The following is a 22507-nucleotide window of genomic DNA, read 5'->3' as shown; positions in this document are numbered from 1 at the left end:
GAATCGGTGTTGAATATCGATTGGTCCTTTCTACACATTGCTGTATCAGCAATGGATACAATATCCTAATGTGGACATAGACTCCTATTGTGAAATAAAATGTCTAAGCCAAGTGGTAGTAGCCACATTGCTTTAGACAGTAAAAGCTAGACTGGAGAATGAGAAGACAAATACTGCAGGGAACATTCATCCATTGTCAGGAGAATGGACTACATCAGTGGTCACTGACCAGGACGCTATCACCCAATTTTGGGTTGCCACCTTTTTTTTCTTGGTGACTCATTTCTTCCTACTTTGTTGCTATTTGAAAAAAAAAATCACACAAGCAGGGGAAACTGACTATACAAGAAGAAAAGGAGTACTTGTGGCACCTTAGAGACTAACCAATTTATTTGAGCATAAGCTTTCGTGAGCTACAGCTCACTTCATCGGATGCATTCAGTGGAAAATATAGTGGGGAATGAAGTGAGCTGTAGCTCACGAAAGCTTATGCTCAAATAAATTGGTTAGTCTCTAAGGTGCCACAAGTACTCCTTTTCTTTTTGCGAATACAGACTAACACGGCTGCTACTCTGAAACCTGACTATACAAGGGAAACAGTGAAACTGACTACCTAGAAAGTACTGTTAAACACACGAAGTAAATAAACTTAAAAACATAGAAAAAGTCTCTAATATTTAAGTTAATAGTAATCTTAGGAGCTATTTTTTATGATAAGTAAAAATTGGTCAGACAAAGGTAGGATTTGTATGTAGGCTGTTTCCTGATCTGTGTTTCTACAATCAAGGATAAAAGCTACAAGTTAGAGGGTTCATTAAGTGCTCATTGAGAACAACAAAACAAGCTAATGAATGCATAATCATGCAAGGTATATAGACTTATTTATAGCATTCAAATGTGTTATTAACAGCCTCATTACATTAGCAATCACTGTACAAAGCTTCTTACCAATGTGGCTTGTGAAACAGGCATTTACAGGAAACAACTGCATCACTGAAATATCATAATTTCAGTCACAGATTTTGTCATCGTGTATAAAGCTGACTTATGCGACTTTGTCCTAAATTCACACCAGGCGTTGTACCAATTTATTCCAGCGGTGAATCTGGCATGCAATCTCACAACCACATATAAAAAGCAGGTCAACTGAAATAAATTGATTAGGAGACTTGCTAATAGGATTAAAATGCTATGAACAAATCAAATCGGATAAGAAAAATACTTGAAGACAGCAACAAATACTGTATTATAGTATGAGACATTTTCAAAAATATCTTTTAAAAATATACATATATTATTATGCAATGCATCTTTGGATTAGGCCTCTAACCTCTCATATTATAATTCATAGCCTCAAATCATTAAAAGTGGGTATTTCACTTTAAGGAGTTTCCAACCACTCAGTTACGACAAAAATAATTACTACTTTAAAAGCAATAACTCTTTCCTTAGGGCTGACATGTTGTTTACTTACAGACTTTCCATTTATCCCCCGAGGGTCTTCACTGAAGATATCTTCTTCCAAATTATATATGGGCTATTAGCTAAAGTGTGCTTCAAACAGTCCTAACACACACACACACACACACCTGTGCAGAATACAGCACCACACAGTTGTATTAATTTGTTGGCATGAAAGTAAGAGCTGATCTTTACATCTGCAGCTTTCCATTAACTAACATGTACACACAAGTCAGGAACATTCATCTTCAATGAATTAAATTAATCTTTAAAATAAATATATGGTTTTGCTATTTATGACAACCTACATGAGCCAAATGCAGGAAGTGATAGCTCGGTTGTGCTTGCTATCAGCTGCTGAAAGAAAGGCAGACAGGAACTTTTCTACAGCCACTATTTCTGTGCCAACAATGCAAAAGATTGTTTTAATTGTGGGGTTTTTTGGGGGGAGAGGGTGGTTTGTTTGTTTTTAATTCAGTTTCTGCATGCTATCTATCAACATCAATTGTACTGAAATGCTAAAAGGAAATAATAACGAAGAAGTATGATTGTAGACTGAGCCACGATAAAAGAGAAAATCCACAACGTTTTCAGAAAGTTGCCCTCAAGCTAAGGATATTATACTAAATCTCTGCAAGTTCACATTAGGTCACAGTCCCACTGCCTATAAAGTCATAAAGATGAGATGCGTTGTGTTCTCTCACCTTCAGAAAGTGTTCTTTGATGTTATAAGTAACAGTAAACATAGATTTCAGAGTAACAGCCGTGTTAGTCTGTATTCGTAAAAAGAAAAAAGAAAAGAAGTACTTGTGGCACCTTAGAGACTAACCAGTTTATTTGAGCATGAGCTTTCGTGAGCTACAGCTATGCATCCGATGAAGTGAGCTGTAGCTCACGAAAGCTCATGCTCAAATAAACTGGTTAGTCTCTAAGGTGCCACAAGTACTTCTTTTCTTTTTTCTTTTTAGTAAACATAGAGTTACATTTAAAAAGGTTCAGTCCTTTTTTTAAAGGGAGCATTTCAAGAGATTATTTCCTTATAGAGGAAACTATCTTCAGAATAAAGTGTTGTGACAATTGTTTAAGATTTAAAATTAATTGTTCATACCAGTCAAGCAGACATCACTCCAAACACCAGCTCCCAAAGTTGTTCCCCCTCCCCAAATTTGTGATGAATCTGTTTACGAAAAGTGTGGAGTAAATGCAGCATGAACAGCAGATACAATGTAAACCAGTGAAATCACTGATGAAATCTGAGGGCTTGTCTACACTTACAGCAGTGCAGTAGCACAGATGTGCCTCTAGCACTTAGTGAAGATGACACCTATGCCAGCAGGAGAACTTCTCCTGTCAGTGTAGATACTCCACCTTCCCAAGAGGCAGTAGCTATATTGATGGGAGAAGCTCTCCTGTCTACATAGTGCTGTGTACACGTGGAGTTAAGCTGGTGGTATAACTAAGTCGCTCAGGGGTGTGGAAAATCCACAAGCCTGAGTGATGCAGTTATCCCAACAAACTCCTAGTGTAGACCAAGAACCTTAATCTCTCTCACACACACAGAGTTAGGTAAATGACACTTTTCCTTCTGTAACAAACTAAGGCCAAGGTCCCGCAAACACTTACTCGGGTGAGTAGCCCTAATTCAGTGGGACTACTTGCACACATAAATCTAAGTATGTGCATATGCATTTCACAATTGAGATCTAAGAACTTAATCCTGTCATCCTTTATTTCAGTGGAAACGTTACATGTACAAGATACATACTGTTGGATTCCACTCAGCCCACAAATGCTTCTACTTGTATAAGATTTATTTAAAAAAGCAACATAAAAAAAGCATTAACAGGTCAACTCCACACAGTAGGGAGGATGCTGATATGTAACATGTTTCCTGGTGTATCTTCCCCATCATTTCTGGTTTACAGGGAAGGGATGATCATGGTGGGGCTGGCCACTTTAAGGGGAGATGGGCCTAAGGCCACCTGTGACAAGCTTAACTCACCTTCCCAGGTGGGGAAGATGAAGATCAGGTGACCCAATTAGGCTTCTTAAAAGGAGGGTCTGCAGAAAGTTAAGAAATGGTGACCCAGCTCCAGGAAGGAGGGCTGGGGACTTCCTACCTTAGGGGAGAGAGACATTGAACTGGAGTAGCAGCCTGGAGGGCCAATGTGTATCAGGACTAAATAATCTGGAACCAAAAGGGGAGTGTTTTAATTACCTCTGGACTCTGATCTGGAGTTAAGGAATCTGGGAAAGAAAACTGACAAAGAGACCTGCACAGCAACGTCTGGCCATGAGAGCTGTGGCACCAATTCAGACATTTAAGGGGAGCGGAGAGGGGCAAATTACAGTCCCTGCCTCCGTCGGACAACAACTTTGTAGAATCCCCACTTGTCTCCCCTCCCCCTTAGGGACACCAGGTCTCCCTCAGCCAGGGAGTATCCCTTCTCTGTCTCTCCTATCTGCTCAATGCATGAGCGAGTGCCACCTGGAGTCAAGTTCTTGGCATGCTCTCCTGCACACCACCATACAGGAACAGACTTCTCATGCGCCAGGTCACAACGCCACTCAAATTTGGCCTGGTTGCCCCTTTGTCTGGATGGTGGGGCTGCCAGGTCAAATTTCAGTGATGTTGCGACCATGCAGCTGGAGCAATGCTCCGGACTGCTCCAGCAGCTTCTATACTAATTTAGTACAAGACCACTGCTGAAAAGTGGTTGGGCCATGGTCCACCTGTCCAACCCCTGTACTCTGGCTCTGCAGCCTATGGAATATGAGCAAATGCTAAAACCTAATGGAGTGGCACATTCACACAAACCCCAATGCTGTCTATTGACACCACTTTATGAGGGGGCACCTGAGTGGTGATCACCCTGTTACAAAGATCCAATACAATCCTTCTCCTGTTGAGGACAATGGCAAACTTCAGATACTTCTGTGGGACCAGGACTGGGCCCTTGGACTTGTTCTAACACCAGATTCCTAATCAGGCAATTAGAAAATTATTAAAGACTTTAAAAAGTTACAAAAGGAATTTTTTAATTAAAAACCAACAAACAGCAGGGTGAAATGTTTCTCTACCAAAGTCACGTACTGAATGCCGTTCTCCTAAGCAATGACTGCTGCCTGATAAAAAGTCTTTTCCTGCAAAACTCCATAAAGGGAAAACCACATGAGCGGAGACTCTGCAACTTCACTGCGGGAATAAAATGGTGCCTTTTCTCATGGAAAATATCCAGCAGATAATTGATGTCATTTGGGTGATTTGGCAGCTTTCCAAGTCAGCAGTGTACCCTTTACAAATATATAATATGAAAGCTTTACCAAGACTGGTAACCTTGTACACTTAAAACGCATTCTTGTAATAATGCCAATAAGCATAAAACAGATAGATTTTAGTCTATACAATTTCTCAGGAGTGACTAAATGACCTGACTCACAGGAGCTGCAGCTAACATTATCTCACACTTACAGATGTTTATATAATATAGTTCCCATAAAGCCATTTTGTGTAATATATCACTATCAGAAAGAGCCCAATATTGCACTCTTTGCTATGGCAAAACACACCTTCAAGTCAATGGAGTTGTAAGCTCATAATTAAGGGGGTTAGAAATTTGTCCTCTACATTCTGACTACGCACGCTGCTGTTAGGGGCAAAAATTCAGCCTGCCTACAAAGCTGCAGAAGGCCTCTGGCAGCAGCACTGAATTAGCACTGATGTTAGAGTTTAGCTTTGAATATACAGCAGTTGATTTACAATGTAATACTGTAATTTTAATTTTAAAAAATTAAACTTTTAAACTTAAACAAGGGCAATTGAGTTATCTTTATTATAAATGTCATTTAGAATATTTTAACATTTAGTAAATTTCACACACAAAAAAATTAAATTCCCTTGCATTGTATCAAAAATTATATCTGAATTACTCAGAGTATCTATTACACAGAGATTATTATATGCAAAATAGGTCATCTGATATGGTGGGGAAAATACCTCACAAATTATGTGAAAGACAACACCCTAATTGAGGGGAAATCATGAAAATACATGTCCTTTTTTTTCCTTTCTATATTACTTCTGAGATCATCTAACCACTTTGCTTATTTAAATATTATTATTCAATATGTATATGGTGATAGCACCTAAAGACCAACCAGGTCACAGCATCATTGTTTTAGGCACTGCTGTGACCCAGGGACTCCTGGTGCAACTGGCAGAGAGCACAAAATGCAGAAGGTTTTACAGGGATCCTCTGGGTCAGATATTTGCATAACAGCTCACCAAAGGGTGACATGTGAGGTCTCTACCGAGAGCCAGCAGCCCATTGCTTATCATAATCACTGTACGGATAATACTTAAAGATTTATGCATCTATACTAAAATTCACGTTCTTAAGGACTGGGAATTAAGGCAGGTCACCAGGGGGTGACATAACTCAGACCTTTCAGACAGCAGGTTACAGACCCTATTCTGTATTTTATGACCCACAATGGAGGCCTATTTTCACACTGAGCAAGATACTAGTTGAAAGACTGCAAAATCTAAAAGAGAGAAAACCTACAGGAAAAAAAACAAACAATCAGCAGGGGAGAATCCCGTTTATGAATAAGATCAAAGGACAGTCTGGTATATCAGGGAATCCAAAGAGACACAGGGAATCGTTCACCGAGGAAACAAGCTGACAGCGTTGTTTGTCTCCTGAAAAGAGGATCAAAGCCATTCTGGCTATAAAGCGCTGGTGAGCAATACTTTATTAGACAAGAGAGTATCTTGTTAATTAAGTCTAGGCTCCAGAATGTGTGTAAGAACTTTATTTAAATATAACCATTTGTTTACAATATTTCTGCTTGTTCCTACTTTGAATTACTTTGTTAAATTGACGTATACTTGATTATAAAGATATCTAAGTACAGTGTATTAAGCAGAGCCGTGGTTTGGGGTAGAACTGATAAGCTGGGGCATACTCCTTCTTTTGAAGAAGCAGATCTGAGACTACCACGAGTGTCCAGTGAAACAGGGGCTGGACACTCCAGGGAGTCACTTGGACAGTTCAAGGGTTGGAGTGTGCCTTTTTTCTAACCTGTAGAGAGACAGCCGGGCCTGTAGAGGTCTAGAGGGGAGTGCTTGTGTTGCCCCATAGCTGGTGGAGTTGGGGAGCTGGCCCCCTGGCAAGCACAGGCTAGACTTCCTTATGCTATGGGCAGGTGGTACTGAGATGCTTCACAATGCTGGGTACCCCAGGAAGCATTGCAGCTGCACAAACGTAAGTAAATGACAGCCCCTGTCCCCAAAGAGTTATTCATATTTTTAAAAGGTAATAAAACTACAAAAGGTAAACAAGCATAAAAAAGGAAAATAAGGACAACCTGGGGAATTGCAGAGCAGGGAGCTTAACTTCAGTACCCAGAAAGATAATGGAGCAAATAATTAAGTAATCAATTTGCAAACACCTAGAAGATAATAAAGTGATAAGTAACAGTCAGCATGGACATGTCAAGCCAACCTAATAGCTTTCTTTGACAAGGTAACAAGCCTTGTGGATAGGAGGGAAACAGTAGATGTGGTATATCTTGACTTTAGTAAGGCTTCTGATACTGTTTCGCATGCCCTACTCATAAACAAACTGGGGAAATACAACCTAGACGGAGCTATTAGAAGATGGGTGCATAACTGATGGGAAAACCATTTCCAGAGGGTAATCATCAGTGGTTCACAATCAAGCTGGTAGGGCTTATTGAGTGGGGTCCCGCAGATATCAGTCCTGGGTCCAGTTCTGTTCAATATCTTCATCAATGATTTAGATAATGGCATAGAGAGTACACTTATAAAGTTTGCCGATGATACATATCTGGGAGGGGTTGCAAGTGCTTTGGAGGATAGGATTAAAATTCAAAATGATCTGGACAAACTGAAGAAAGGGTCTGAAGTAAATAGGATGAAATTCAATAAGGACACATGCAAAGGTTGCAAAGTACTTCACCTAGGAAGGAACAATCAGTTGCACCCATACAAAATGGCAATGACTCCCTAGGAAGCAGTACTGCAGACAGGGATCGGGACGTCATAATGGATCACAAGCTAAATACGAGGGAACAGTGTAACACTGCTGTAAAACAAGCAAACAGCATTCTGGGAGGTACTAGCATGAGTGTTGTAAGCAAGACGCAAAAAGTAATTCTTCTGCTCTACTCTGCACTGATTAGGCCTCAACTGGAGTACTGTGTCCAGTTCTGGGTGCCACATTTTAGGAAAGATGTGGACAAACTGGAGAAAGTCCAGAGGAGAGCAACAAAGATGATTAAAAGTCTAGAAAACATGACCTACAAGGAAAGATTGAAAAAAATGGGTTTGTTTAGTCTGGAGAAGAGAAGACTGAGGGGGGGATATGATAACAGTTTTCAAGTACATAAAAAGTTGTTACAAGGAGGAGGGAGAAAAAAAGTTCTCATTAACACCTGAGAATAGGACAAGAAGCAATGCGCTTAAATTGCAACAAGGGAAGTTCATATTGGACATTAGGAAAAACTTCCTAGCTGTCAGGGTAGTTAAGCACTGGAACAATTTGCGTAGGGAGGTTGTGGAATCTCCATCATAGGATGTTTTTTAAGAGGAGGTTAGACAAACACCCCTCAAGGATGGTCTAGATAATACTTAGTCCTGGCATGAGTGCATGGGACTGGACTAGATGATCTCTCAGGCTGCCTTCCAGTCCTATGATTCTATAAAAAGTACTTTATGTTGGATTTCATTCCCTTCACTCTACAATGATATCCAAAGGTGGACAGTTCCTTCTCTTTATATGGAATGGTAGCAATGCATACCTTCACAGTTAGCTTAAGGTGACTTTCTCCTATAAGGGAAAGGCTCATAAAGACTTCTTAAAAGTCATCAAACGCACACCAGCAAGGACGGGACGATGAGTCTGTATCCTCAATACACCAAGCCCTGGTCTACACTACGACTTTAGGTCGCATTTAGCAGCGTTAAATCGATGTAAACCTGCACCCGTCCAAACGATGAAGCCTTTTTTTCGACTTAAAGGGCTCTTAAAAATCGATTTCCTTACTCCACCCCTGACAAGTGGATTAGCACTTAAATCGGCCTTGCCAGGTCGAATTTGGGGTACTGTGGACACAATTCGACGGTATTGGCCTCCGGGAGCTATCCCAGAGTGCTCCATTGTGACCGCTCTGGACAGCACTCTCAACTCAGATGCACTGGCCAGGTAGACAGGAAAAGAACCGCGAACTTTTGAATCTCATTTCCTGTTTGGCCAACGTGGCAAGCTGCAGGTGACCATGCAGAGCTCATCAGCAGAGGTGACCATGATGGAGTCCCAGAATCGCAAAAGAGCTCCAGCATGGACTGAACGGGAGGTACGGGATCTGATCGCTGTATGGGGAGAGGAATCCGTGCTATCAGAACTCCGTTCCAGTTTTCGAAATGCCAAAACCTTTGTCAAAATCTCCCAGGGTATGAAGGACAGAGGCCATAACAGGGACCCGAAACAGTGCCGCGTGAAACTTAAGGAGCTGAGGCAAGCCTACCAGAAAACCAGAGAGGCGAACGGCCGCTCCAGGTCAGAGCCCCAAACATGCCGCTTCTATGATGAGCTGCATGCCATTTTAGGGGGTTCAGCCACCACTACCCCAGCCATGTTGTTTGACTCCTTCAATGGAGAAGGAGGCAACACGGAAGCAGGTTTTGGGGACGAAGAAGAAGAAGATGATGATGAGGTTGTAGATAGCTCACAGCAAGCAAGCAGAGAAACCGGTTTTCCCCAACAGCCAGGAACTGTTTCTCACCCTGGTACCTCCCAAACCCACCCAAGGCTGCCTCCTGGACCCGGCAGGCAGAGAAGGGACCTCCGGTGAGTGTACCTTTTAAAATACTATACATGGTTTAAAAGCAAGCATGTGAAAGGATTAATTTGCCCTGGCATTCGCGGCTCTCCTGGATGTACTCCCAAAGCCTTTGCAAAAAGTTTCTGGGGAGGGCAGCCTTATTGCGTCCTCCATGGTAGGACACTTTACCACTCCAGGCCAGTAATCATTGTACAACAAAGTATTGCAGTGTATGTTTGCTGGCGTTCAAACAACATCCGTTCTTTATCTCTCTGTGTTATCCTCAGGAGAGTGAGATATCATTCATGGTCACCTGGTTGAAATAGGGTGCTTTTCTTCAGGGGACACTCAGAGGTGCCTGTTCCTGCTGGGCTGTTTGCCTGTGGCTGAACAGAAATGTTCCCCGCTGTTAGCCACGGGGAGGGGGGAGGGTTGAGGGGGCAGCCACGCGGTGGGGGGAGGCAAAATGCGACCTTGTAACGAAAGCACATGTGCTATGTACGTAATGTTAACAGCAAGGTTTACCCTGGAAGAGTGTAGCCACTGTTTTATAAAATGTGTCTTTTTAAATACCGCTGTCCCTTTTTTTTTCCTCCACCAGCTGCATGTGTTTCAATGATCACAGGATCTTCTCCTTCCCAGACGCTAGTGAAGATTAGAAAGAAAAAAAACGCACTCATGATGAAATGTTCTCTGAGCTCATGCTGTCCTCCCACACTGACAGAGCACAGACAAATGCGTGGAGGCAAATAATGTCAGAGTGCAGGAAAGCACAAAATGACTGGGAGGAGAGGTGGCGGGCTGAAGACAGGGCTGAAGCTCAAATGTGGCAGCAGCGTGATGAGAGGAGGCAGGACTCAGTGCTGAGGCTGCTAGAGGATCAAACCAGTATGCTCCAGTGTATGGTTGAGCTGCAGCAAAGGCAGCTGGAGCACAGACTGCCACTACAGCCCCTGTGTAACCAACCGCCCTCCTCCCCAAGTTCCATAGCCTCCACACCCAGATGCCCAAGAAAGCGGTGGGGGGGGGGCCCTCCGGCCAACCAGCCACTCCACCACAGAGGATTGCCCGAAAAACAGAAGGCTGGCATTCAATAAATTTTAAAGTTGTAAACTTTTAAAGTGCTGTGTGACATTTTCCTTCCCTCCTCCACCACCCCTCCTGGACTACCTTGGTAGTCATCCCCCTATTTGTGTGATGAATGAATAAAGAATGCATGAATGTGAAGCAACAATGACTTTATTGCCTCTGCAAGTGGTGACTGAAGGGAGGTGGGGAGGCTGGTTAGCTCACAGGAAAGTAGAGTGAACCAAGGGGCGGGGGGTTTTATCAAGGAGAAACAAACAGAACTTTCACACCGCAGCCTGTCCAGTCATGAAACTGGTTTTCAAAGCTTCTCTGATGTGTACCGCGCCCTCCTGTGCTCTTCTAACCGCCCTGGTGTCTGGCTGCATGTAACCAGCAGCCAGGCGATTTGCCTCAACCTCCCACCCCGCCATAAACGTCTCCCCCTTACTCTCACAGATATTGTGGAGTGCACAGCAAGCAGTAATAACAGTGGGAATATTGGTTTCGCTGAGGTCTAAGCGAGTCAGTAAACTGCGCCAGCGTGCCTTTAGACGTCCAAATGCACATTCTACCACCATTCTGCACTTGCTCAGCCTGTAGTTGAACAGCTCCTGACTACTGTCCAGGCTGCCTGTGTACGGCTTTATGAGCCATGGCATTAAGGGGTAGGCTGGGTCCCCAAGGATAACTATAGGCATTTCAACATCCCCAAAGGTTATTTTCTGGTCTGGGAATAAAGTCCCTTCTGCAGCTTTTGAAACAGACCAGAGTTCCTGAAGATGCGAGTGTCATGTACCTTTCCCGGCCATCGCACGTTGATGCTGGTGAAACGTCCCTTGTGATCCACCAGAGCTTGCAGCACTATTGAAAAGTACCCCTTGAGGTTTATGTACTCGCCGGCTTGGTGCTCCGGTGCCAAGATAGGGATATGGGTTCCATCTATGGCCCCACCACAGTTAGGGAATCCCATTGCAGCAAAGTCATCCACTATGACCTGCACATTTCCCAGGACATTACCCTTGATATCAGCAGATCTTTGATTGCATGGGCTACTTGCATCACAGCAGCCCCCACAGTAGATTTGCCCACTCCAAATTGATTCCCGACTGACCGGTAGCTGTCTGGCATTGCAAGCTTCCACAGGGCTATCACCACTCACTTCTCAACTGTGAGTGCTGCTCTCATCTTGGTATTCATGCGCTTCAGGGCAGGGGAAAGCAAGTCACAAAGTTCTGTGAAAGTGCCCTTACGCATGCGAAAGTTTCGCAGCCACTGGGAATCGTCCCAGACCTGCAACACTATGCGGTCCCACCAGTCTGTGCTTGTTTCCCAAGCCCAGAATCGGTGTTCCACAGCATGAACCTGCCCCATTAGCACCATGATGCATGCATTGGCAGGGCCCATGCTTTCAGAGAAATCTGTGTCCATGTCCTGATCACTCACGTGACCGCGCTGACGTCGCCTCCTCGCCCGGTAGCGCTCTGCCAGGTTCTGGTGCTGCATATACTGCTGGATAATGCGTGTGGTGTTTAATGTGCTCCTAATTGCCAAAGTGAGCTGAGCGGCCTCCATGCTTGCCTTGGTATGGCGTCCGCACAGAAAAAAGGCGCGGAACGATTGTCTGCCGTTGCTCTGACGGAGGGAGGGGCGACTGACGACATGGCTTACAGGGTTGGCTTACAGGGAATTAAAATCAACAAAGGGGGTGGCTTTACATCAATGAGTATTTCAGGCAGGACTTCACGGAGGGTTCCAATAAGAAATGGTGCACCTAAGTAATTGTTCTTATTGGAACAAGCAGGTTGGTCTGGCCTCTGATTGATACATGGCTAGATTTACCTCGCTGCACCTTCTCTGTGAGTGACTGCAGTGTGACCTAGAGGAATGAGTCCCCTAGACGGGGGGGGAGGGCAAATGAGTACAAAACAGATCTGGTCTATTTCTTGGTTTTGATACACTCCATCTATCTTTTACATCTTTGGCTGGTAGCAGACGGTGCAGAAGGACTGCAAGCCATCCACATCTCATGGCTGCTCGGCAGAAGATGGTGCAGTAGGACTGCTAGCCATCCTCATCTCTTGCCTGCCTGGCAGAAGATGGTACAGTAGGACTGCTAGCAATCCGTATCGCCTGTCTGCTCACCATGAGATGGTTCAATAGGACTGACTGCAGGACTAAAGAGAATGACCTGGTCAAGTCACTTCTAATGTAGTCCCTGCACTCATGTCTGCCCAGGCGCTCCTGGCCGACGTGGCCAGGAGCACCTCAGACATGACGATGACGGCTACCAGTCCTACTGCACCGTCTGCTGCCACAAGGCAAGGGGTTGCTGCTGCTGTGTAGCAATGCAGTACCACGTCCGCCAGCACCCAGGAGACATACAGTGACGGTTACCTGAGCGGGCTCCATGCTTGCCGTGGTATGGCGTCTGCACAGGTAACTCAAGAAAAAAGGCGCGAAACCATTGTCTGCTGCTGCTTTCACGGAGGGAGGGAGGGAACGGGGGCCTGATGATATGTACCCAGAACCACCCGCGACAATGTTTTAGCCCCATCAGGCACTGGGATCTCAACCCAGAATTCCAATGGGCAGCAGAGACTGCGGGGACTGTGGGATAGCTACCCAGAGTGCAACGCTCCGGAAGTCGATGCTTGCCTCAGTACTGTGGAAGCACTCCACCGAGTTAATGCACTTAGAGCATTTTTTGTGGGGACACACACACTCGAATATATAAAAACGATTTCTAAAAAACCAACTTCTGTAAATTCGACCTAATTTCGTAGTGTAGACATACCCCAAGTGTGTTTGGTTACTATGGAAGGGCTTTCCACATCTCCACTCCTTCTGCACGTCAATAACTCCACCTCAAACCCTAATAATACAGGAAATCTGTTAAAGGTTGAGCAGAATTATTATATTTTAGATATAGATATACACACACACACATATATATATATATTTAGGGTAATCTCTTAAAACAGGAAGTTGCCAATTAAGGATAATCTGTTGCACAGATTTCAGGGTTCACATGAGTTACAAACAAGGGTCGATGTTTTGGCTGGCAAATCCAGACTCTGCAGCTTAGCTGCCTACATAACCTGATGTACATGTAGAGAAATTATCCTCCTAACTGATATATGCTCAGAGCAACAGTAACATATATGGTTTGACGACAAGCAAAAAAAAAAAAAAAACCACAGTATAGGACATGTTACAATTGATTATCTCATAAATGGGAGGTCCAACCTAATCATAACCTTGCATAGTAGAAAAATATATTCTATACAAGTTCTTATGCAACATTTACCATCCAATCTCAATGCAAACTTTGGTTCCTAAGAACACTGAACCTGATTCTTCACTCTAGCTGAGCTGTTCTTGGTACAAGAAAGGGTGTTGTGTTTCCTTTATTCCAGGCCCTGCCCTGCTCCCAGAATACGTTAAGCGCAGTCTCTGGGCTACTGTAGCTTCTATTCAGCTCCAGTTGGCCCCTAGGTGTGCTTCCGATAGCCAAGAATAGCTGAAGTAGAGCAGTGCTTCAGCCATGCCCCTTTGCCGATTATATACCCTACATGTCCCCAGCTCCAGGGATGGTTGGAAAAAAGGGACATGGAGCATTTCCTCTGCTACTGCCCCATCTGGAGAACCACTTAATGTTGGAGATTCCCTGGTGATTGGTTCCGCTGCTGTAGTCCCTTTATTTCACAAGAATAAGATAATTTTGAAAATTTGACACAGATATTATCCCACTAGCATATTATTTTAAACCTAATATGCATTTTTGTGAAGTCCCAGAGCTGACTGCTGTGTGTAGGTCAAATCCTAAACACAACAAGAAGCTCCTACTCAACATGCTGGAATGAAAAATACCAGGGACACTTTTCCATATCTGGGTCTTGAAAGCTTAGAGGTGGTTTGTTAGGGAAGGGGAAAGGTGTTTTGTGCCTCAGTCATCAAGCTTTATTCTAGTGCTACTAGCGAATGACAGTGCGTACATAGAGTTTTATGTCTACATTTTAAGGAGGTCAGTGGTTTAGGTTTTAGGGTTATATTCAGGAAGTTTGCTTTCTAGCATTCGGTAAAGAATTATTACCAAACGCTAAAAAAGAAACTTGCCAAACATAACAGCTTTAAAAAGAAAAAAAAAAAAGGATCAGTTTAGACAGAAACCTACTGGCAGCTTTGAAAACAATTAAAGCCATTGCTTGGGGTGACACCCCATCCGTTCCAACATAGGAACTCTGCAGCCGCAGGTTTGGTAACCTCTCTCAAGTGGCCCTAGGGATCCCAAACTAATGGATTAGACAGGGACCCAGATCTGCAAAATGTAGCATACTCACATACTGTATAAATTTCTCAGGAGTCAAATGCACACCAGCAGAGACGGTAACATGAATCTGAATGCATAAATTTTGGGTATGCATCAGACGTTCCTGTGTAAGTGTAGTCAGAGTGAAATTTCCCACACAACAAGTCAGTTTTGGAGTCTACCATGTGAGATAGGTGTCTGCTTTTGCACACACACTCACTCAGAAAGAACAACCCTCTCTCCACCTCAACAGTGCCACAGTATCTGGATCTGTGGCTGGGGCAAGTTTTTTTGGGAGGAAAGCCGCTGCATTTATTTTTGTTTGAATGATTAGTTTGAATTTTTAAATATATGGCAAGGATTCCTATAGTCCTGGACAGGAACTCTATAGATCTAAATAAATAAAATTTACAATGGATAAGGAGATCCTGCAAAAATCTAGCACAATATATGAAGTCATCACTACCGTAGTGACTAGCATTTCCAGTGTGAAAACAGGCTAAAAAGAAAGCCTCCTACAGAAGACATGCAAAGAGTATCCCTGTAATTCCCAATGCAAGATCTTGCCATTCAAAGAGATGTGTATCCATTTCTCTTCTGAGTAATTTGATAAAACGTAACACGTCTCATCATGAATAAGTTCCAATATATATTACAAATCCTATTGTCCTAATTTTTAACACTTCTGGAATGACCAAATGGGTAATGTTTCCCTTTCACTATTTTACAATACCAAGTATGAAAACACAACAGAATACAAATTGCTTACTCAAAATGTGCGAGATAGAAGGTGACATACCAAAACCCAACATCTGTTTAAAAAAAGAAAAAAATTACAAAGCATGGAGGCCCTCTGCATATTGCATACAGGCAAACTAAACACTCAGGTAGAAGCATCTATGAGGCTTGCTCCAGAACACATAAGGTAAAAAATGTATTTATTTGTGCCCATATATTATGTAGATTCTGTAGTAAAAGGAGCCCACAGATAAACCTTTCCAACATGGATTTGACCTGGTGGTGCCTCTTGCTATTGTAAGGAATAGCTAACTTAAATCCAATTAGCATTTATCGGTAGGGGATAGGTACCTAATCACCATTTGTACCTAATCACCCTTAAAAAAAAAAAAAAAAAAAAAAAAAAAAAAAAAACCTCTCACCCTATAGGCCTAAATTTGCTGCACATGTACATAACTCGTAATGGACAAAATTTGGCTCTTTCAGCACCGCTCTACACTGTAGCCTGCTAGACCCATCAACTACTACTAAGGCTAAAATACCTCACTCTAATGACATCTGTCAGTTTAAAAGTTGATTGAAAAGCACATTATCACTTAGGACAATATATTGCCCCTGGTTCACATGAAAAACAACAACTTACATTGAGATCGATGGGAGTTGCATGTGTTTTTTGAGCAACTGGGGTGTTGGAGGGAGGGAAGGAGAGGGAATCAGCACTGGTCATGGCGGGTGCGTGACAGCTACACCACTGGGTCCTATTCTCTAGAAATGGTGCCAGAGACTGTGGCTACAACCTGACGAGTCACAAGGGAGCTTAGAAGCACATAATTTCAGCCCATGGGTCCAAACACATCTTTATGTGGCACTAAATTCTGAATGCTAAAACTGTTCTTAAATGTCACTATCACATATGTACTTTTTTTTTTCTTTCTTTTCTGTTTGGAATGAATAGCTCCAAGACACATTTAGAACTAACAAATTAAGAAAATGTTACTGTGACAGAGGCCTGGTCTACACTGGGGGGGGAAATCGATCTAAGTTACACAACTTCAGCTACGTGAATAACGTAGCTGAAGTCAACGCACTTAGACCTACTCACCGTAGTGCCTTTGATGTGGTGAGCCAACTGCTGCCGCTCCCCTGTCAACTCTGCCTGCGCCTCTCACAGCAGTGGAGTACTGGAGTGGATGGGAGAGCGCTCGGTGGTCGATTTATCGCGTCTAGACTAGATGCGATAAATTGACACCACTCCCTCCCCCCCCCCGGGATAGATCGGTGCCCGCCGATCCAGCGGGTAGTATAGACATACCCAGAGAGGCCCTTTGCTGGTTCACTGCTGTGTGTCAACAACGTGTCAGGCCTGACAAACTCATTATACACCTAACCTTGCTGCAATGGCATTTATCTAAAAAGAATATCTATTAGGTATCAAATGAAAACTTATAACACACTGGCCAGTAATATAATTGTGAAATGTGTGTATTAACACTATATGAAGAACTACGGATACTTAGTGATATGATGCTTTAAAGTCTGTGACCGAACAAAGAGAGAAACAGGTTTCCTTCCAGATAGGAGGGAAAGTAAAGTAATTATCTCCCTGTCTATAATTTAAATTGAGCAGGGTTAACTAAAGACAATGGTGACTATATTTGAGTCAACACAAAAAGCAAATTAACAAGAAAATGTGAAAAATGGACCTGGTGTCTTGGCATCACAAAGAACACACAGCAAGAGAGAGAAACTTTATCTCAGGTACATATCAAAAGAATACATTTCAAAGCTTTTCTGGACTGCAAGAAGAAGGGGAAAGAATTCTTTGGTTATCCATCACTGAGGGAACAAATAGGTCAGTGCTCTTTGCATCCATAAACAGTGAAGCCCCAACCATGTGGGTTGGTGGTGCTGAGCATGAGAAACAGCTGTAGGTGAGAAAAACTGCTTTTGACAAAGACTGAAGCCTGCCAAGGTTATATGCAGTATCTCAGAAGTATGTTATACTTTTGTTTTATTTGTAACCATTTTTGTTTCCATTATCTTTGCTTAGTATCACTTAAATCTCTGTTCTTTATTAACAAACATATTCTTGGTTTTACTATAAATTCATCTCAGTGCTGTAATATTAAAGTAAAGCGTGCGTCCCCAGCTTAGCGAAGAAGCTGGTGTGTGTACTGTCTTTGGAGTCAGCAGACTTGGCAATTTCTATGAGATCCAGCGACAGGGACTGGATGCTGAAGAGGAACCCTCTTCATGGTTTTTCTCAAAGGTTGGGGTGCACCTACTGTTAATCTGCAAGGCAAGGATAGGACTGGCAAAGTCCTGAGGAGAGTGCTGGAAAGGCTGGTGTTGCATTGGAGCTGATGCCCAGTTACGAGACATAGACTCCCTCACACTGGAGGCAAGGGGGGTAACAAGGTCACCCATAGTCATGGGCACCCCTCAAAGGTGTCACAGTTACAAAGCATTAATAAATGTTATGAAACTTATGAACAAAAAGTTTGAAAATACAAAATGTAAAATGCAACCAGAACATTTACCTAACCAGTAAGTAAAAGAAAGTATAAGCTATCTTAGAAGTAACCTTCAATTTTACACTTATATATTGACTTTACAACCTACATTCTGGTACTGGATGAAACCAAACAGATGTAATAACTATAGATCTGAGTTAAAAAGCCTTTTTTTGCATGTGTTATATTATTGCAGTTTAAAGGTTATGGTATTGCTTGATTTTACATGGCCAGGTTGTTATGAAATACTTCCAGCCTACAAATTTGATGTCTGGCAGTAAGATATTTTATCACACACAAAAAATATACTGGTTTTGCACATCGTAGCCCAAAATAGTAAAGCTTTACTAACATTCAGGTACCTGTAATTAACACAAAAGTCACATTTAAAAGTATTACAGCTACCTATGCTTCCTACAAATTTGCTAATCTTAATTCTCTTTCAAACGTGAACCACTTTTACCATCGTTGCTCAAGGTTATAAGAAAGTTATTTACTGGCTTAGACAAAGGAAAACAGTTTTATAAAGAATAAGAAAGGTAAATAATAGAATTAATTTGCACATATTACATCTGCATATAACATATACCTTTGCTTCATAACACAGTAATTGCAGATTCTCTCTCTTGTGGGCACTTCTGCTAAACAGTCACAAGGAAGGACAGCTTCAGAGAAGACAATAATCTAGTATGCTAATCTAGTATGCTAAGGGAAGACCCTGGAAATGCATGGGTTGAAATCCTGGCCCTACTGAAGTCAATAGCAAAACAACCAGTAGATGAATCTTGGCTCTGTCACCAATCCTCTCTACAGCCTTCATCAAATCACTTAAACCTTCTGCCTTACCTTTCTTATAAAATGAAGATAATTGTACCTCCCACAAGGAGACAGACAATCCTTCCTTTATCTAAAATGAGTGAGTGAAGATAGTAGGAGGCAAAGAATCAAGTACAGTAGAACCTCAGAGTTACAAACTGACCAGTCAACCACACACCTCATTTGGAACCAGAGGTACACAATCAGGCTGCAGCAGAGACCAAAAAACTTTAAAAAGTGAATATAAGTACAGTACTGTGATAAATGTAAACTACTAAAAGAATAAAGGAAAAGCAGCATTTTTCTTCGCATAGTAGTTTCAAAGCTGTATAAAAATCAATGTTCAGTTGTAAACTTTTGAAAGAACAACCCTAACGTTTTGTTCAGAGTTATAAACAACCTCCATTCCCGAAGTGTTCATAACTCTGAGATTCTACTGTAAATGACTTTTACTCCAAAAACCAACAGACAGCTCCTGAGTATTGGTCTGATCACTGGGAATTAGAGAGAAGTTAAATTGTTTTGTGATTCTGCTCAAAAATACTAAGGGCAGCTCTATATCAGCGTTTCTCAAATGCGGGAGCCATGACCACATGTGGCCACTAGGGGCTTTTCGTGCGGCCGTAGGCTCCTGGGCAGTGATGGGGTCAAAGCAGCGGCCCCTCCCCTGAGGCCTCCAGCAGGGGTTGGGTCCTGCCCCCCTCTGGAAACAAATGCTGGAGGAGCAGGCTCCTAGTGAGTTCCCCACTTTCCCCAGGTGGCGGAAAGAGGGCTCTGGCCCTGGGCTCACCCCCATCCATTCCTCCTGGCCCCCACTGTCTCCCCCAACCCTCCATCCATTGTCCCCATCACCTCTGGCCCCCCTGCCTCCCTACCCACTTCCCCATCCAGGGCTTAATTTGTTCAGGGCTGACTATATCTGCTGTTGTGAAAAGTGACATTTGTATGTTTATCACTTTTCACAGCAGCAGACTTAGTAGCTAGCAAGTCTAAAAAAAAAAAGCAACAACAACAACAAGACAGACAAGAACATGCAAAGCACCTTATTTGTGTTTCTGCTCTGTTTAGGTCCAGTACAGAACAGAGACAAGTGTACATTATTTTTATTAGAGTCTGCAAAAAATCCTAACATAAATAAATTGCAATGATTTGGACATGTATGTGGGCATATTTACTTGTCTTTCCTAAACTTAATTAGGAATTTTAGTTAAAATTGTAAAAGTGGCCACCAGCAAGAGTTGGTGGCCGCACTCCGAGGCCACCAAAAAATTTGTTATGAAAACCCCTGCTCTATATAGACGGCAGACCAAACATTCACATATTTTGTGCTTCCGCTTCATTACACTGGCAATCATTTAATTCAAGGTAAAAAACAATTAACTTGAGATAGCTAACATGTTTGTAAAGGCTAATCTGGACACTCTTCAAAGGTCTGTTCTAGGCTACTGTGGAAGTCTTGCACTATTGCTACTGTACAGTGCTGCTCCTACATGGAGCATCATGCTTAAGCATATGCAACCATGCAAGGGATTTTCTGTCTGTGTTTTAACAAAGTTAATACAAATTGCCCTCCTCCATGCAATGTAACAGAAGAAAACGTATGTTCCTTAGAGTGTAGAAAGAAAACAAATTTGAACCTAATGTTATTTAAGAAAACTCTGTTCTTTGTTTTTGTTATTACAAATTTCACATGCAACAGTCTACACAATTACAGTTTTAAAAAGGAGAGGCCATTAAGCCAAAAGAAGTGGTTCTCAACTTTTTTTGGATCCTCAATCAACAAAATGAACCAAAAATAATCATCCTGTAACCAATTATAACGCTGTTGTAGCATGTGAGTCATAGGAAGACATAACAGAAATATTTTGGATGCTGGGGCTGCTGTGGATAGGGACAGCAAGGGGAACCTATAGGTATGAAGTGTCCCCAGCCCTGAAGCTGAGCACTGTCAAGGATGACAAGGAAGTGTCAATGGCTGGAGCTGAAGGACAGGAGAGGGCAGAGAAGCAAGTCTTTCTTTTCCTGCCCTGCCCTCCCCACCCAGGATTCCTGGCAACCACAGGGTATTACTTCCCCTCACTGCCAGGGGAAGTGACCCATTTCTGAGTCATGCCCCACGTGGGTTGAGAAACACTCGTTTACAGAAATAAGAAGACTACAGAAATGAAGTGCTCCTGAGATTTAATCCTGGCACTAACAATGTCTCATCATGCGACCCTAGATAAATCACTTTACTCTGTTTTCTCCTCTGTAAAACAGAGATAAGACCCACCTTCCACAGTGGGCTGTTGTGAGGATTCGTTATTTAATATATACCATGCTTTAAATGTTCAAAGTGAGACCACTTAGAAAAGGGCTGAAGAGAAGCATACTAATGCTTCTGTGCATTACTGCAGAACTGCACATTATTTTATGATTTGCTCCATGTACTAAGCTCACATCCAAGCAATTCCAAGGCCAAAAGGACCTCTCTCTCCCCCCACCCTCCCCAGTCATCATTTCCACTCCTAAAAACACACATGAAGATAGTCACAATGAGACAGTGACATTCAGCTCATTTAAATACTTCATAGCGGGAAATAAGAAGTCATAGACCCAGGTGTCTGGCCCTGGAAATCGAAACTGGTCATCTAACCCACGTGCAAGATGCAGTCCCCTAGGAGCAACTATGGACAGGCAGCACAAGTGTCAGCACCTTGCAGGGCTCATACACCACAGTGCTTCCATTCAACCCCCCCATGACCTTTGCTGTCTTTCTTTGAGCTCCCTCTAGCTCTATAGTTAAGCCACGGGAGAGACTGTTCTGCATTTAAGCCCACACCCAAAACCCTCCTGCAAATCCTGCACACGGGGAGCCAGCTAAGAGCAGGTCCTGTGGCCGGCCCTTCACATTTGCAGCGGTCTCTGGGGCTGAGTGGCAGGTTACAATTTCACAAGATCTAATCTTCCATGCCAGTAAAACAAGCAGGCTCCCCGCAGAGCCGTAGCATTTACCCCCCTCACGGACCCCTCATGGCAGCACCCCCTCCTCCACGTGCCAGACAACATCGACAATCGCATACGTCCTCCCGGGGCCATGCGGGGCCCCTGAACCCCTGCAGCCCCCCGGCCGCGCGCAGCCCCGCGCGGCGCCCCTCACCCGCCTGCCCCAGCGGGGCCGTGCGGCGAAGCAGGGCGGGCAGCGCGGATGCCCGGACTCACTTCGAAGCGGAGGGCGCGGGGAAGCGGCGCTCCCGCAGCAAACGCCGGGCGGGCACCTTCTCGGAGCCCGCGGCGCTCGGGGGGGTGCCTGGGCGGGGCGTGGGTGGCACCAGGGCGCTCGCTTCCCCGGCCCGCAGCCCCGCGTCTCCGGCCGCGCGCGCCGCCCTCCACCTGAGCAGCCCCCGCTCCAGCCTCCCTCTCCGCCTCGCGGCCGCAGCGCGCCTGCCCGGGCCCGGGCCCGGGCCCGGAACAGTCCGCCCACGCCGCGGCCTGAGGGGCAGAGGCAGGAGCCGGAGCGGCGCTCGCCAGCGCCCACCCTGCTGCCCCCAGATTACGATCGAGGTTCCCCCCCCCATGCCCTTCAGTGGGAGCAGGCGGGGCCCCATTGTCTCAGCCACACCCCTAGGGGGTGTGAGGCAGTGCTGCCCTTGGCCCGTTGGGTCCTGAGGCGCCGGGGAGCCTGCGGTCCCGTTAGACACGGCAAGGGCTGGGCAGTGCGGGCTCTTGGTGTCCTGCAGCGCTGCGGATGCTCTTGTCTTAAAGGGGCACTATG

General features: G+C 43.9%; 1 protein-coding gene across 1 annotated transcript in view; it reads right to left on the bottom strand.

Annotated features, from left to right (window-relative positions):
- Positions 1–21978, bottom strand: part of EYA1 (EYA transcriptional coactivator and phosphatase 1) — a 225684-nt gene extending 203706 nt beyond the window's left edge. Inside the window, exon 1 of the mRNA XM_074944239.1 lies at positions 21955–21978. The gene's annotated coding sequence lies outside the window, so the exon portion shown is untranslated. The remainder of the gene's footprint in view (positions 1–21954) is intronic.
- Between the last annotated feature and the right edge of the window lie 529 nt (positions 21979–22507).

The sequence above is a fragment of the Natator depressus genome, chromosome 2 (genome assembly GCF_965152275.1).
Source record: "Natator depressus isolate rNatDep1 chromosome 2, rNatDep2.hap1, whole genome shotgun sequence".
NCBI classification, from domain to species: domain Eukaryota; kingdom Metazoa; phylum Chordata; order Testudines; family Cheloniidae; genus Natator; species Natator depressus.
Note: the sequence above shows the minus strand (reverse complement) of the source record. Positions and strands in the feature narration are given on the sequence as shown.